Source organism: Nerophis ophidion, linkage group LG07, assembly GCF_033978795.1.
Source record: "Nerophis ophidion isolate RoL-2023_Sa linkage group LG07, RoL_Noph_v1.0, whole genome shotgun sequence".
NCBI lineage: Eukaryota > Metazoa > Chordata > Actinopteri > Syngnathiformes > Syngnathidae > Nerophis > Nerophis ophidion.
Genome location: NC_084617.1, coordinates 49898536 through 49913711, shown reverse-complemented (window position 1 = coordinate 49913711; position 15176 = coordinate 49898536). Strand labels below are relative to the sequence as shown.

The 15176-nt window shown below is 38.4% G+C and overlaps 1 pseudogene; it reads left to right on the top strand.

Annotated features, from left to right (window-relative positions):
* Positions 1–278: 278 nt before the first annotated feature.
* LOC133556414 (arrestin domain-containing protein 3-like) lies at positions 279–14692 on the top strand (annotated as a pseudogene).
* Positions 14693–15176: the final 484 nt, after the last annotated feature.

Sequence of the window (15176 nt, the reverse complement as noted above, 5' to 3'; positions counted from 1 at the left end):
AATAGAAGTCATTCCATGGCAATAATATAATTAGACACATGATAAATAAATAGATTATACACTATATTCTGATATTTATATCATATGTTTTTGTTATTCACTTAAATAAGCGTTAATGTTGTCCAATTTTGGCCTTAACAGCATGTGTAACTAATGTATCTTTCAAACTCACCCGTTAGAGTCAGTGGGCGGGGCTAACATGAATCTAGTCCAATCATTTGGAAGTGAAAGTGTGTTAGCCCCGCCCACTGACACTGACGCCTGAGTTTGACAAGTAAAATAAATCCATGAAGCACTGACCAAATTGGACAACATTTAAGAAATAAATACGCAAATGTTTATTTGAGTAATTAAATTAATCAATAAATAATTAAATTATTAAGATTATGAAATCATCAAATAAATAATTTGATGATTAAATGTCATTAAATAAATTGACACATTTATGTATTCAATTCAAATTATAATAATAAATTAAACATTTAAGTAATTATTTCATGTAATTATTTAATTTTGGCCCTCCACAAGTATTGTCCGGATGTGACTTAAACAATAAGATTGACGCATTACATTTTTTTTTCAACATATATGCAGTACACATTTTAAACCTGCAGGGGCAGTTTTATGCTTACAGTGTGAATGCATCCGATTCAAACCGTTCCAACTTCAAACTGCTCAACCTATTTGGGAATTGCGGGATTTCATTTGACAAATTCCAAAAATTCCCAGAATTCCAGGTTTTCCGGGACATTTTTCCCATTCAAATTGAATTGGCCATTTTTCAGACTTCCACCATTTCCACATTTTTCAAACGATTCCACCTACAACATATTCCACTTATCCTGGACATTCAAGGTATCATTTTTACAAGTTTAAAAAATATTCCTGGATTTCCCAGAATTCCCATTTTTTCAAACACTTTTTTTGCCCTTTTTTCTGTCAACTACTCCCCCCACATTTTTCAACCCACTTCAACCGTTCCCCCGACAAATCATTCACGACAATAAACAAAAGTTGTTTTTTTAACTTTAAAAATTCCCGGTTTTCCTGAAATTCCAGGAAATCCGTAGTACAAATTCTTAATCAAAAATGTTACTACAACATTTCTCGACCGATTTGAAAAATTCCAACACCAAACATTCAGAGCATTCATATTTTTCAACATTTTCCCAAAAATTACCTCTTTTCCCCAAATACCCAAATTTCATTGAAATTCCCTTTGAAAAGAATGGAAAATTTTTCAAAGTTCCACAACTCCCACATTGTCTATCCGATTCAAACCGTTCCAACGTCAAAATATGTAGCCTGTCCAGGAATTGTGTGCTCCTTTTCAACAATTATAAAAAAAATCCTGGATTTCCTGGAAATTCCAGTTTTTAGGGACATTTTCCCCATTCAAAATGAATAATCCATTTTTCAACCGATTCAAATTATTACACCTTCAACACAAACAACCATTTTCCACGTTCAACACATTTCCATAAATTCCTGGGTTCTTTTTAACCTTGTTTCCAATCTTTTTCAGAACTTGAAAAATTCTCGGTTTTCCCAGAATTCTGTAATACCATTTTTCAATTAAAACATTGTTACTACTTCAACATTTCGTGCGCTGATTCAAACAATTTCATCACCAACTCATTCAGGACATCCATGCTCAATTTTCAAAAAAAAAATCCCACTTTTCCCACAATTCCCAAAATTCCAGGAAGTTCCCATTGAAATGAATGGGACATTTTTCCAAGTTACACAATTCCCACATTTTAAAACCATTCCAACATTAACGCATTACACTCATCCTGGACATTCAAACTAACACTTTCCCAAGTTCCAAAGAAAATTCCGAATTTCCTGGAAATTCAAACCCTCCAACATTCAAAGTATTCTTACTTCATTCTGTCAGCATTTCAGTTCAACTTCAGCATTGGAGCATTCACACGCAATTCCTTGAGGAATTGCTTCATCTAGTTTTATTTATTATGGGTAAAGAATTGGATTTATTAGCGAAGCCACAACCTGTTACATAGTGCATTATAGACAGCAATATTTATTACCCATCAGTAAAATTGTAGGCTGAAATTAGAAGTTAACCATTAGCCAAAGGCTTCTTCGAGGACTTACAATTAGGAACACACCCAACTTGACACTGGGAAGTATTGTCTGTCGCCATGCTGCATGTTAAGGACTTCTCAGTGGAATATAATCCCATAAACAAAGACAATGTGTTCACCAGTGGCGATGACATAACAGGACACATCACATTCCAAGTGACAAAGGACTGCAAAATCAAGTCACTCTGAATCAAAATGAAGGCAAAAGCCAACGTGAAATGGACCAAACACTACAGAAGAACAATCGTAATACACCACGACAAAGAGAAATACTTCAATATCAAGACTTTTCTCAATCCAGGATGGCCAAGGTAAGACTTCAAATAACATCATCAAATGTACTTAATACTGTAGTTGCTTATTTACAAACAAACACTCTGTGTCGCCCAGTGTGTGTTTGTTGTGTTGTAAATACTGTGTCTGCGGCAGTATTGTAGTTTTTCTTCTCTTGTGCAGGGGTTCTTAACCTTTATGACCTCTGGGCCCAATTTTTCCACTACAGAGGGTTTCGGGGACCTCTTTAGTTTTGACACAGAATTAGTACATTAATCTTAATCTTACTCAAGGTTTTAGTGGTAATGAATAATTGGTAACACTTTAGTAAGGAGAACATATTCACCATTAATTAGTTGCTTATTAAAGTAACAAATACTTCATTTAGAATTATTTGGACACTAGGGCTTGGGTCGGCAACCTAAAATGTTGAAAGAGCCATATTGGACCAAAAATACAGAAACAAATATGTCTGGAGCCGCAAAAAAATAAAAGCCATATTACAATACAGATAGTGTCATGAAATATAAATTGAATTAAGAGGACTTAAAGGAAACCAAATGAGCTGAAATATAGCTACAAATGAGGCATAATGATGCAATATGTACATATAGCTAGCCTAAATAGCATGTCAGCATTGATTAGCTTGCAGTCATGCAGTAACCAAATATGTCTCTTTCCACTCCACACAAGTCAATAACATCAACAAAACTCACCTTTGTGCATTCATGCACAACGTTAAAAGTTTGGTGGACAAAATGGGACAGAAAAAGAAGTGGCATAAAACATGCCTTAGAAAGTCGGAGAAAGTTATACATGTAAACGAACTACGGTGAGTTCAAGGACCGCCAAAATTAGTAGGATAAAACGGCGCTCGCCAAATACTCGAATCAGTGAATCATGTTTATTAAAAACAGTGTGCTTTATAACAATTAGGGAGGTTTGGGTCATGTTTGCCCTCCTACAGAAACCATATTAAAACAAAAGATATATTTTTTACCCTCATCTTTTTCCATTTTTTATAAATTTTTGAAAAAGCTCCAGAGAGCCACTAGGGCGGCGCTAAAGAGCTGCATGCGGCTCTAGAGCCACGGGTTGCCGACCCCCACACCAGGGGAACATATAAGGGTTAGGGTTGCTAATAAGCGATAATTCTGAGGTTATTGAGGGAATACTCTTAGTCAATGGCTTACTGGTTGTATAATAAGGCCATGCAGAATAAGGGTACTTAATAATATACTTATCAATGACTAATTAAGAGCCAATATGTTACTAACTTGCATGTTAATAGACAACTAATTAATGGTGAATATGTGTTCCCTATACTAAAGTGTTACAGAGTAATTATATCCAAGCGACTCACAGTTTAACAAAATAAACCTTGTCAGATGAAAGCATGTGTTAGTCACAAAAGGTCAGGCTGATTAGAAAATAAATACCAATCAAATATACTGCAAAACAAAGGATTCAAAAAAAAATCATGAAACATTTATTTTTGGCACACACAGTGACGAAAATAAATACATTGTAACTAAATTAGTGATAAATAAACTGTTGATAAAATTTAAGTGCAAATAAAATTACAGTTTCACCACTTTAGTCATAATTTTTGCACTTGAGTATCTTCTCTATGACTCGAGCTCCAGACTTCCTCTGTTTGTGTGAGATTGTCATTACTGCCACAAGTGGTGGAAACGTGTATTACAACTGAGTACCGCTGTGGGCCATACGAACCACAGCTGAGAAGAATATATTTTTTGGGTGGACTCTGGCCCAAAAATGGGCTCTGGCCCTATTATTTAAAAAAAAAGATAAAGCGGGATTCAAGATTGCTACAAGGTATTTAACAATTAGCTGGCCTTAATTACACTAAACCAGTGATTTTCAAAGTTTGAGAACACGAGTGGTACGCCAAAGATCCACTTGTTTAAGGTACAGTGTTTTTTTTTCTATATTGAAACCGTGTGTTACTGTTCGAATTGTGTAACGTTTAATGTTACAGTGGACAAAAATGGGTTAAATAAAACCTCCACCTTGTTTTTAATGAATACTTAGGCCTACTACGCTACTGTTTTTTAACATTGATAATTTTGCTGGTACTTGGAGAGCCAAGTGTTTTCTGAAGTGATACTTGGTAAAAAAAAGCTTCAGAACTACTGCAGTAAACTATTAAGTCAAAGGGGCAGTTTGCAACTTTCTCACAGTTACATTTTTCAAAGCAAAAAAATAACACCACCGTTACCAGTAGGGGTTTAACTGAACATTGTACAAAATTATTGTACAAAAAGTATTGTACAACTATTGTACAAAATAAATCAAAGACTTAGTACAGTAACATAGGAAAATAAATAAAGCCAAACAATTGTGTTATAATGGTTCACAATACGAAGGTCTTGAGTAGTCCTGAGTTCAATTCCGGGCTCGGGATCTTTCTGTGTGGAGTTTGCATGTTCTCCCTGTGACTGCGTGGGTACTCCGGCTTCCTCCCACCTCCAAAGACATGCACCTGGGGATAGGTTGATTGGCAACACTCTATTGGCTCTAGTGTGTGAATGTGAGTGATGAATGGTGTCTGTCTATCTGTGTTGGCCCTGTGATGAGGTGGCGAATTATCCAAGGTGTACCCCGCCTTCCGCCCGAATGCAGCTAAGATAGGCTCCAGCACCCCCCGCGACCCAAAAAGGGACAAGCGGTAGAACATAGATGGATGGATGGGTTGTGCACACATGTTTTTATAGCATTATTTATTTCCTATGATACTGTACTGACTCTTTAATTTACTTTGCACAATTTATATAAATAAAGAAATAAAACAATAATAAAAAAACTAAATTAAAAAAATAATAATAAAGCAATAAAAAATATAAAAAATAAAGCAATAAAAACATAAAAAATGTGGAAAGCAATACAAATGTTATTGCTTTATTTATTTACCTATAATACTGTTCTGACTCTTTGATTTATTTTGAACAATTTATATAAATAAAGCAATACAAAATTTATACAACAATTTACAAAACTATAAAGAAAAAAATATTTAAAAAATAAAGCAATAAAACAATTTATAAAGCTATAATAATGTTTATTGCCTTATTTATTTTCCTATGATACTGTACTCAGTCTTTATTTATTTTGTAAAATTTTGTAGTTGTTCTTGATTTATTATGTCAATTGATTGTCCACAGTTGTGACTATTTAAGTGCATCCCTTCCTGTTGGAAATTGCACACTGACGAAGACATTGTCGAAACCGGACTGTGTTTGGTACCGCCTGCACAGTTTGTAATAATTATTAAAAGGGTATGATTATTGCTGGCCTTGCTTTTTCTTGAAGTACACTTTTTGCCGTGCAACTCTTTATTTTTGTTTTATTACGTTTTTTGGAGAGTGAGCGTGTTTTTTTCTGTAATTAGCGTAAATGTTACAAAAAGCCCCTTTAAGTAAAAGGCCACAACATATGGGCCTGTGGGCTGCAGGTTTGACGCCCTCGAGCTAACCAGTAGAAGGCGAAGGAGAAACCAGACTTGTGTGTAAAACAGTTCTGCTCTTGTCCAACTATGACAGGTATGCATGCAGGCATGCAACCTTCCAAATCCAATAAAGTATGAGTTACACACCTCTCCATTTTACAGGTAACGGTGTTGTCATTCGTGGCCGTCACACGTTTTCGTTCACCTTTCAAATTCCCCAACAGTGAGCTAAAACCAGATGTTTGTGATCAGACCAACTTGCATGGCGTTTGCCAAACTTTGCTCTCACATCTTGTAGAAATTCACCCTCGTAATTTAAAGGATCGTGGGGGGAAATCAAGTACACTCTGGAGGGAGCTCTGAGCAGGTCAATGAGGACAGACAGCAAAGCAAAAATTCGTTTTACAGTGGCCCATAAAGGAAGCTGTGACCCGGCGTCCATGACAGCCATCTTCCACAACACAAACACACTTTTCAAATTTTTGATGATCACTTCCACCCCCATGTCAGGTTCTTCAGCGCAGCATCGTTGAAAAGAAGATGCACCTCTTTTCTTCAGGCACAGTCAACCTGGAAGTGACTATTGACAAATCCTGCTTCTTCCCAGGTAAAACTTTGCAATCACATTAAAGCTCAAAGTCCTCTGTGGCAGTTTATGGTTTTAGGATAAGGCATCAGCTATGTTGCCATGGTCATTATAGTGACAAGAACGATACAAACTAAGGTTGTACGGTATACCGGTACTAGAATAGTGTCGCAGTACTAATGAATCAAAAACGTTTGAAAAGTACCAGTTCGACATATTTTTTATTTTTTTTACAGGCATGACGGCTCGTCATAAAACATTGGTTATACCAGCAGAGGAGCATGTTCGGCAGCGCACAATCACAGAGTACTTACAAGTAGACAGGAAAGGTAGAATGGACGCATTTTGGCTTAAAAAATGACAAAGGTCTCCGATGAGGTGGCGACTTGTCCAGGGTGTACACCGCCTTCCGCCCCATTGTAGCTGAGATAGGCACCAGCGCCCCCCGTGACTCCAAAGGTAATGAGCGGTAAAAAATGGATGGATGGATGACAAAGGTGACGTTATAACACTGAAACCCCACAGGAAGAGGTGCTTTAAAACATGGCTAGCAAGTTAGCGGCTAATGTTCATCCGCAATCGGCAGTGTTCTAGCTTCTTCTAAATCACTAATCCTCGCCTCCATGGCGACAAATAAGTGAGTTTCTTACAAGTATCATTCCTGCAGGACGAGGAATAGCTAAACATGCTTCACTACCCACCGTAGTGAAGCATGTTTACAAATGCCATGGGTGGATCTACACCTGGCATCCACTGTAATGATACCAAGTACAATAGCATATCTAGTCGATACTACTATGATTACATCAATATTTTTTATCATCACAAAATCTTTTTCATTTTAATTCATACTATACAGGAAATATGCCCCTGGACACATGCAAACTTAAATTATGACCAATATATGATCCTGTAACTACTTGGTATCGGATCGATACCTAAATTTTTGGTAGCATGCAAAACTAATGTGAAGTATCAAACAACAGAAAACTAAGTGATTATTGCACTTTAACAGAAGTGTAGATAGAACATGTTAAAAGAGAAAGTCAGCAGATATTAACAATAAAATGAACAAGTAGATTAATAATCAATTTTTACAGCTTGTCCATTATAATGTTGACAGAGTAATAGAATGATAAATGACACAATATGTTACTGCATATGTCAGCAGACTAATTGGGAGTCTTTGTTTATTTACTACTAAAAGACAAATTGTCTAGTATGTTCACTCTTTTATTTATGGACAAAATTGTACTTTGATTGCAATAAGAAAAATATGTTGAATGTACCGTAAGATTCCATCCATCCATCCATTTTTTACTGCTTATTCCCTTTGGGTGCGCGGGGTGGGGGGGGGGGGGGGGGGGGGGGCGGCGCTGGCGCCTATCTCAGCTACAAACGGGCGGAAGGCGGGGTACACCCTGGACAAGTCGCCACCTCATCGCAGGACCAACCCAGATAGACAACATTCACACTCACATTTACACACTAGGGCCAATTTAGTGTTGCCAATCAACCTATCCGTAAGATTATTTGTTACAAAAAAAGCCAATAAAGCAATTTTTTGTGGACCCCTTTATTTAGAAAAGTATCAAAACGTATGGAATAATTTTGGTAGCGGTACCAAAATATTGATATTGAGACAACCCTAATACAAACCAAACAAGTCACTAAAAGAGCATAAGTTACATATCCAAGGTTTTCTCATAGTTTTGCAAGGGAAGGCATAAAAGTGGCGGCCCACATTCAGAACAGCTCATCTGGAGATATCAGGCCCAAGTACTGTTTGTACAAAAAGTACAGTTATTTTGCAAAAGGCAAGAGGCCAGTTGAAACCAAAAACATCTTGAAAGAGGTGGGGGAGTGCATAACACCTTCTACAGGCCACTCTGTCGTCAGGATGGTCACCATACCCCCCACTACGTGCACTTCCATCTTTAACTGCAAGGTCATCAAAGAAGAATACCGACTTAAGGTGTGTATGATACTGGGCCTGATCTACTAAGATCCAAAATAACATGTTACGATCTTGTTTAGTTATGGATGTTTTTCATGGGTTTCTGCTTCACTTCCTTTCTTGAGCTCTTATTTTGTTTCCACTTCCTGTTCTGCTTGTGTTGTTTCTTCACACTGTTTCTTGCTGTCTTCGTCAACTGGGGTGATTAACAATTATGTTTTTTACCTGCTGCTAATCATCACCTGGAACTATTTAGGCCAATCACATGTCTTTGTTAGTGTAGAACCGTCGTGGATGGATGTTGGCAATCACCAGCATGGTAAGTGGGCCCATGTACGTCGCGGCCATTCATTTCTTGTTTGGAAATGAAAAACTGTTTAACATAAAATACGCTGTGGAGGTTGCCCTCCAGTGGGTTCTTTGGACCACCAAGCATTGACATGCAAGCATGATTCAGGTTGACAATAAAGTTTTATTTTTTTCAAACAAAGTCCTTCTGTGGCTTTTCAGAAATTGTCCTTTTTTCTCTAGCTCTCACTCCAACACTCCTCCAGGTCCAGCTACGACTCCCACTCTAATCTCTTCTCTCCTACCGGCTTCTGCCTTTTAAGAGAGCGACAGATGATTAGGTAACCAGGCACAGGAGGGCCATCTATGCACCTGTTGCTGATTTCGAAGACGATCCTGGCACACCCCGCTTCGCAGCAGGCCCGCAGGCCACGCCTCCCTCCATATACTGTACCCTTTTCTCGATTTTTGGTTTGATAATTAAAAAAACTAAAAAAGGATCTTTATCCTTTATCTGTTTACATTGATGTTTTTAAAAATCGAAAATGGGACTTAAAACGAGCGGAAAATTTGCAGTTCAGTTTGCTTGAGTTGGACATAAGCAGTATCTCTTTTCAGATCCCTGACTGTGAGTGACCCGGATCAATGAAAGAAGAAGACAAAGAACAACGACAGTCTTTAAAATAATATTCCCGCGGCCAAGAGTTCCCTTCTGTTTTGTAAAGTTAGTATTTATTGGTTCTTTATTGAGAAGACAAATGTCGCTCTTCTTCAGTTGTTGTTGTTTCGGCGGGCGGATCTGAAAAGAGACACTGCGCTTGTGTAATCCTATGCATATCTCTAAACTTTGAAGAGAGAATAATTTTATGTGTTTTGATCCCCATTTCAATTTTTAGAAAATATCATTTAGGGACCCAAATGTAATAATGTGCCCAGAAATGGGACTGCAATCACGGTCAAAATGTTGTAGGCCTTGCTCTCTCCCTGACTGAGGTTGCCGGATACGCAGCCAAATCCAGCTCAATCGACTGGGCGACTACATTTTACACAAACATTAGGCTATTTTCAGGAAGAAGTACATCATGCCTGCGCACAATAAAACAACAAATGGCAATCATGTGGTTATTATCAGTACTATCAGAAATCAAAGATTCAAACCAACCACAACCAACGCTAGCAATGGTTATGTTGGTGACAGTAAGTAGCATGCTTAGCAGCTTAATGTACGCCCAAAACTAAAGAGGACACATTGTACCAAAAGGTCTACCTATAGGCTACCTTTTCAAACTATTCAGATTGCCATATAACTTGGTACATGTAGTCCACATTACCACGACAACCGTACTAATGTTGGAACATATTTCCTCAGTGTATCAGCATTTTTAGAAGGAAAGCCACTGACACTACCTATATCCACATAAGTTTTATTTGTCAAAAATATATTTTGCCCTGTCAGTTGGATGACACATGGACATACAGGCTAACAGGCATATATTTCCCCTGTTACTCTGGATGTCGATTTGTCATTGACCGGGCTAGCATGCTAAGCATTCGTTACACGAACATACTAGCTTTGTTAGACAAGATCATATATGGTATTGGTAAATATAGTTTACATTCCAAATGTCAATTTCTATTTATTACAAGTAACAAGAAAATGTAAATGCCTGACTTACCCATTAAGGAGGAAATTATCACATTTTTGCCTAGGATAAAAAATTTGTCTCCATCATTTAAAGGTATCTCCAATACAAATCCTTGTTTTGTTCCTAGTTTTATCATGAATAAATAGAGAATCGTAACGAGGCCTTTTAGATTTACTAAGGTCTGACATATTTAGTAACTTTACCAGTGGCCAAACTAATTGAAAGTGCGTAACAGGCAACCTGGATGTGACATACTTTCTGATTGGTTAAAACGGTAACAAGATTTCGGGGCTGTAAATCTAATTTTGAAATGAACATATCCCGGCTGAACTACTGTTATCAGTTATAGAGGTATTCGAAAATAACATGATTTATTAATGCATTTTGACATATCAGGGTCATTTAATGATGACTTGACATGAAATTATTACATATGGCTCCTTTGAAATAGGATAGCGATCCGTTTTCCGTTTTTTTGTTTTTTTATTATCAAACCAAAAATCGGGAAAAATTGATCCTTATGTCAAACTATTTTTCTATTCTAATGAAAAACAAATGGCAGGCGATGTACACGGACCTTAAATCTTGCTTAGCTATTTTTGAATATTAGCTCTCCGTCAGCTATGTTTTCATGCACATTTTCTTTGTGCTTGTTTTGTGCATATCCCCAATGCACCTTACTTTTGCACTTTTGGACATTAAACACTTGGAGATAATGACCTCCACTAAGAAAAGCTTTCCGAAAATAAAAAGTGATAAATAGCATGAGCAAAGAAAAAAAATGTCTGTATTATTACAGGGTGTGCTGTGGGTGATCTGCCAAGACTGTGTGTACAATTAATACCCAAGTGTAAAAGTGGTGCAGACCGCTCTGTTTAAATGAGCAGTTTGCATGTATACCTGCTGTCACCATGGAGACACTCATTTCCCTCTACATTTATGGAATCATATGATCCAACCTGTGGCATTTTGTCATGTTGTTGACATACACCTACCAATTTATGGACCCCCCTTCTCTACTACGTAGAGGTGTGATCGAGACAGCAGACCCTATGCAACTGTCGTTATTTCAGTCATTACATTACAGCTGTTTACATTGTTGTATACTTTGGTTTATTATGTACCTGGTCAATGCTTGTATGTGTAACATGAACATGTACATACAAATATTATTCAAAATGTTTTGTAACATTATAAATTTGTCATGTAACAACCGGACGTATAGTGGTTGGAAGTACAAGGACTGGAAGTTGGAGGTAAATTCTACCATTGGTCTACCAGGCGAACATGGTGAATATATTTTGTTTCAAACTGTAATGTATTCTTTGTGTATACATGTACTTACAAATGTTTTATGTAGCTGACGGTTTTCACAGTGATCACGGTAATTACGGTTGTAATGGTGCAATGATCAATGTGCCAGAAAATGCATATTGCAGGACGTTTTTTCATATTTTATATACTTTGTAAAAAATGGACTGTTTATACAGTATATGAAAAAATGAATACGAAACAACACACTAAAACAACTCAAATTTTAATCAGCCCTCTAAAGTCCAAAGTGCAATCCGGGGGCCATTTTAATGATAAATAAATGATAAATGGGTTGTACTTGTATAGCGCTTTTCTACCTTCAAGGTACTCAAAGCGCTTTGACACTACTTCCACATTTACCCATTCACACACATATTCACACACTGATGGAGGGAGCTGCCATGCAAGGTGCTAACCAGCACCCATCAGGAGCAAGGGTGAAGTGTCTTGCTCAGGACACGACGGACATGACGAGATTGGTACTAGGTGGGGATTTAACCAGGGATCCTCGGGTTGCGCACGGTCACTCTTCCACTCCACCACGCAGCATGATACTTATGTTTTGTTAGCGTGCAACATGTTGTCAGAAAAAAAACAACAATATAAATGCCAAATAAAAAAGACGTATTGTAATGAGAACCAATCTAAAACTCTCATATGACTAATTCAGGGTTGTGGCCGAAATTTGAAAACTCTAAATATGCAGGGCCATTTTTCATCCATCCATCCATTTCATACCGCTTGTCCCGTTCGGGGTCGCGAGGGACTGCTGGAGCCTATCTCAGCTGCATTTGGGCGGAAGGTGGGGTACACACTGGACAAGTCGCCACCTCATAACAGGGCCAACACAGATAGACAGACAACATTCACACACATTTACACACTCGGGCCAATTTAGTGTTGCCAATTAACTTATCCCCAGGTGCATGTCTTTAGCGGTGGGAGGAAGCCGGAGTACCCCGAAGGAACCCATGCAGTCACGGGGAGAACATGCAAACTCCACGCAGAAAGATCCTGAGCCCAGGATTGAACCCAGGTCAACTCAGGACCTTTGTATTGTGAGGCACATGCACTAACCGCAGGGCCATTTTGATTTATGTTTTTCTGTTAAAAAAAACACAGACATTTTATATCACAACTTTGTTTTACAAATGACAAATTGTCTATCCATCCATCCATCTTCTTCCGCTTAGCCGAGGTCGGGTCGCGGGGGCAACAGCCTAAGCAGGGAAGTCCAGGAAGCCCAGCTCCTCTCGGGGGATCTCGAGGTGTTCCCAGGCCAGCCGGGAGAGATAGTCTTCTCAATGTGTCCTGGGGCTTCCCCGTGGCCTCCTACCGGTTGGACGTGCCCTAAACACCTCCCTAGGGAGGCATTCGGGTGGCATCCTGACCAGATGCCCGAACCACCTCATCTGGCTCCTCTCGATGTGGAGGAGCAGCAGCTTTACTTTGAGCTCCCCCCAGATGGCAGAGCTTCTCACCCTATCTCTAAGGGAGAGCCCCGCCACCCGGCGGAGGAAACTCATTTCGGCCGCTTGTACCCGTGATCTTATCCTTTCGATCATGACCCAAAGCTCATGACCATAGGTGAGGATGGGAACGTAGATCGACCGGTAAATTGAGAGCTTTGCCTTCTGGCTCAGCTCCTTCTTCACCACAACGGATCTATACAGCGTCCGCAATACTGAAGACGCCGCACCGATCCGCCTGTCGATCTCACGATCCACTCTCCCTTCACTCGTGAACAAGACACCGAGGTACTTGAACTCCTCCACTTGGGGCAGGGTCTCCTCCCCAACCCGGAGATGGCTCTCCACCCTTTTCCGTGACTCGTGACAAATTGTATTATTAATTATTTATATCAAAATTTCGGCTTTTTCTCGTTACATCTCTTTGCTTTTGTCTTATATTTTCACAGTTTTTATACTACAATATGTTATGCGCCAACAAAAACTATATATATTAAAAGGGCCCCCCGCATACTTGGACTTAGGGTTACGCTGTCCTTGATGGAAAAAGTTTAGACACCCCTATCTTAAGTCATCCAGCAGCTATACAATTAATAAATGTCATCGATGAATAGAGGATACGGCTAATATTTTTATTTCTGAGAGTCAAAATATGTAGACAAGCTCACTGACGGAATATTCCCGGCCGCAGAACGGTTTCAGGCTTGATAAATGAAATTGTGAGTGCTAAATGATTATATTTGCACATATTCTCCCAATATCGTGGCTGTTCTATTAAACAAGATGTATTATAAATATTCATGAAGAAACAAACACAAAATGGATTGCGCTCTTTGTTTTGCTCATTGAAGAAGCGCAATCCTCTGGACATGTGCTTAATAGATCAATTTTGTGTGTGCTATCAAGTTTTCATGTGTAATAGTGCACCCAATCATTTAGGAGATCAGGCCCATAGTTTAACGTGTTTAAAGACCATGGTCAGAACTGACTAACTATTTTCACCACATTGCAGGTATACCTGGACGTCAAGTGTGCTTCTGACCCAGCGATCAAGTTACCGGTTGTCATCCTACCAGTTTTGCAGAGGCCTGATGAGCAGCCGTTTTCCACAAATTCTAAATTTGGTGCAAATTCAAAGACGGGTGCCGCAAACTTTAAGCAGGATCCTACAGCCTGACCTCTTCCATATGGCTTGTACCCATCCATGGCTGGTTTTAATTTGGGCTACTGATAATAATCATGACTAGTGTTGACAACAACCCACTCAGTACTCTCATACAGTAAAGTACAGTAGGTTGTCGTTATGTTCTAAATCCTCCAATTGGAATATTTTTTGACTGAAAACAAATTAAGCTGAATGGCAAATATGCGGTGGTCCAATGTATTGCGTATACGTCCTAGGCTACCATTTGATATGTTGTTCTAGCAATACCTAAATGATCACATATAACTGCAATATCATGAAGTAGAAGACACTCCTTAACCAACACTGAACTGCTGTTAACATTAAAAACAACTATTGTAGAGTTCTGTATATGTCGCTCTCTATCTTTAAGGTATGCTACTTCCTGGTTCAAAGAGGATAATTATCATAGTGATGGATTTATTTCACATAAGTTTTGTAAATATACTCTACAATGTATATATATATATATATATATATATATATATATATATATATATATATATATATATATATATATATATATATATACACAGTGGGGCAAAAAACCCAAAATGGATACATGGATGATACAGCAGAGGATTGGGAGAATGTCATGTGGTCAGATGAAACCAAAATATAATTTTTTTGCTATAAACTCAACTCGTCGTGTTTGGAGAAAGAAGAATACTGAGTTGCATCCCAAGAACACCATACCGACTGTGAAGCATAGGGGTGGAAACATCATGCTTTGGGGGCTGTTTTTCTGCTAAGGGGACAGGACGACTGATCCGTGTTAAGGAAAGAATGAATGGGGCCATGTATCGTGAGATTTTGAGCCAAAACCTCCTTCCATTAGTGATAGCTTTGAATAGTTGAACAAATACTTATTTTCCACCATAAT